Source organism: Gorilla gorilla, chromosome 11, assembly GCF_029281585.2.
Source record: "Gorilla gorilla gorilla isolate KB3781 chromosome 11, NHGRI_mGorGor1-v2.1_pri, whole genome shotgun sequence".
NCBI lineage: Eukaryota > Metazoa > Chordata > Mammalia > Primates > Hominidae > Gorilla > Gorilla gorilla.
The window spans coordinates 28,237,208-28,240,500 of NC_073235.2; the positions used below are offsets into that span (position 1 = coordinate 28,237,208).

At 45.1% G+C, this 3,293-nt stretch overlaps 1 non-coding gene across 1 annotated transcript; it reads right to left on the minus strand.

The window, feature by feature from the left end:
* Positions 1–2,178: 2,178 nt before the first annotated feature.
* LOC115933933 (U6 spliceosomal RNA) lies at positions 2,179–2,285 on the minus strand. The gene has a single exon (XR_004069759.1). It is a non-coding gene; the product is annotated as a U6 spliceosomal RNA (small nuclear RNA).
* Between the last annotated feature and the right edge of the window lie 1,008 nt (positions 2,286–3,293).

Genomic DNA, 3,293 nt, shown 5'->3' on the forward strand with positions numbered 1-3,293 from the left:
TTTGCATTTTCACGTTTTGAATAGTAATTTAAAGGAAGATATAAACTTGCCAAGAATTGTGAAGGGTCTGAGGTTTTGCCCTGCTTTTAAGTGAGCAATTCGGCCTATACCAGTTTCATAGATGCTGACAGAAGACATGAGATTCCTGGGTCAGAGACAAAGGCACTTACAGCCCAGCAAGCAGCATGACATCAGCATATTTGAATGACATCTCTTCATCTCCAAGTTACACGTGGGTGATGTGGGTGATCTCAGAGGATGTTTATCCATATGGTGGGTGGAGTTCCAGAAGAGAAATCTTGAACCAAGAAAATCAGAATCTCATAATGGGCAGTAAAATGCCTGCCTTTTGCACTGGAGGGAGCTACTACTGGGTCTTCCAAGTCTGTTTAATACACAAACATCCTGGAAAAGGTAGTCAAGAACACAGTGCAGTTCCTGCCTCACTCAACAGATGTGAAAAATGCAAGAGACCCATGGAGAATTGTCTCCCAAAAAGGTAGGCACTGCCTAACATTGTGCCTGGTACCTGTGAGTACTCAATAAATACATGTTGAATGAACAATGCAATGAACTAAACAACAGGGCTCGTAGGTCTTTAAAGTATCCCAGCTTTCTCTCCAGAAAATCAAAAACATCTTCTGTTTCTCAAACCACATGCAAGAGTTTAAAGCAGAAAACTTTTCTCCATCCTCTGGCCAGTGTATGAGAGATCTCACTGCAGGCTTGGTCTTTTTTATTGGTTTGCTATGACAGGAACACATAGAGGCATACAGCTGTGAGAATGTTTTGGTTCATGGGTGGATCCATAAATCCAGAGCCCTGGCAATAAGGTTGGGTGGAGTTCGCCAGCCTCTATTCTAAGATCATCCTGTAATCAAGAGGTCTCTTGCCAACATTATAGACCTCCAAAGCTGTTGTTAAGATATGCAGATCTCCTAGTTTTTTTAGAACCAAATACATTACATTAGCCCCCTTTTATTTTTCAAGTAGCTGAAATTATTATCATTTTTTCTCTCTCAAAAAGTACTTAGAAACAAGTCCTATATTCAGCTTTCTCAAGATAAAGCTTCCTCTGGGCTTACTGAGATTCCCCAAGTCAGAGTGAGGCCACTCCTTTCTCCAGGGAAGGACTTTTTTGTTTTGTTTTGTTTTGAGACAGAGTTTTGCTCTCGTTGCTCAAGCTGGAGTGTAATGATGCGATCTTGGCTCACTGCAACCTCCGCCTCCCAGGTTCAAGCAATTCTCCTGCCTCAGCTTCCCAAGTAGCTGGGATTACAGGCACCCACCACCATGCCCATCTAATTTTTTGTATTTTTAGTACAGAAGGGGTTTCACCATGTTGGCCAGGCTGGCCTTGAACTCCTGACCTCAGGTAATTCGCCCACCTCAGCCTCCCAAAGTGTTGGGATTACAGGTGTGAGCCACCATGCTCAGCCCAGGAAGGACCATTTTGTTCATAGCTGCAGTGCACGGACATTGTCTTCTTAAGGTAACAAATGGAGGTGTTAGGGTGAAAGGATGGTAGGCATCCAGACCTCAGCTCCCAGGCAGAGATAACACCATTAATTCCTTCATTTGGAACACAAATGTTCTCTGCATTTACACTACAGGTGGTGCAATGCCAGAGATTTGGAGCTGAGCAAGGCCTTACTGGCTCCCTGGAGGACACTGGCTGCAATAAGAGATGTGTTAAAATAGTTCAAGCTGCGAGGGTTCCATCACAGAGGACCAAATGGCCTGAGGGGAAGTCAGGGAAGGATTGTTGGAGGGAGAATTCTGACATGGGTTTTGAAGGAGCTATCTAGGTGAGGGGATGACAAATGCAGAGAAATCGAGGTGATATTGGAACCTGCAAGTGTGCAGTTCTTCCTGCAGCTTCAGGCATGTATGGAAGTAACCGAGGATGACTCCAGACACAGAGACTGCAAAGAACCAGCTAATGAGGGGGCTGGCCACTATGCTGTAATTGAAGGTGGCAAGAGCCCTTTACAGGAGGAAAGTGGGTGCAGATATGGTCAGATTTGCAAATCACGTTGCATCCAATGTTGAGAGGAATTAGACGTTGTACTCTGGGGAGGAAGACAGCCTAGAAATTACTGAGGCCTGAACAGGGAAAAGCACCTTATGAGAGATCTTTCAGGATGAGACAAAATCCTCTTAATTTCTTTTTTAAATAAAAATATGGAACGCTTCATGAATGTGCACATTATCCGTGCACAGGGGCCGTGCTAATCTTCTCTGTATCATTCCAATTTTAGTATATGTGCTGCGTAAGCGAGCACCAAAATCCTCTTTTAACACAATCGTGAATCAATATGACCCTGAATCGGTTATGAAGCACCATGTGTACAGAACACAATAGCCCCTGGAGCAAAAGATCAAACTAGACCGTTGAGTTTGTGGATGAAGACCGTTCATCGGCCTTTGTACTAAAATCTCTATGGAATAAACCAAGTTTTTAAGTATCACATAGACACATCTGCAGCTCCTCCGCAACAAAAGATACCTAACTAGGATCCCAAAGAGAAAATGAAAGCAAAGGATTCAGAAGGGCTACCTCATGAGGCCTGGCCTCTATGCCTCTGGGAGGCCAGGGGGAAGGCCATTCCACCCAGACTTTTGACCTGAGTCAGAAATTTTACCCTGCAAGTTTTCTTCTTTGGGATGAGTATTAGAAAGCGCTCTGCCAAGTACATCCCTCCAGGCAGGGAGGAAGCAGGGAGAATAGTGAGAAGGCCCACTACCTTCCCTCTTCATCTGGAGACAGGAGAGCCGAAAGGGATGCCGAGGCATGTGTGTGGAGTATGTGGTGGGAGGGACACAGGAGGGAAGAAAACGTAGATGATTCCAAGTTCACTACTCTTCCCCGGCTCAGCTCTGACACGCTTCTCAGGTCGGAATGCCATCCTGTGCCCATGTGAGAACATGAGACCAAAAAAAGGCTGTGCTACAAGTCAGGCAAGTGTTTCAGACAAAGTCATAAAATCCAGTATGGGACTCATGTCCCACTTTCTCATTTTCCTAAGAAATGAGGTCATGGAGATGCCAGAGGGAGCAGGCTTCATATATGTTATAAGTACTGGATACCTGTGCAATGCTAGCATCTGGTCCATACTGGGCACCTGTGCAATGCTGGCTAGCTGTGGAATACTAGCCACCTGGGCAATACTGGCACCTGTACAATACTAGCATCTAAGCAGTACTGAACAGCTGTGTACCACTAGCATCTGAGTAATATCAACACATGTGCCATGCAGAATACCTGTGCAATACTGGCCCCTATGCAATAC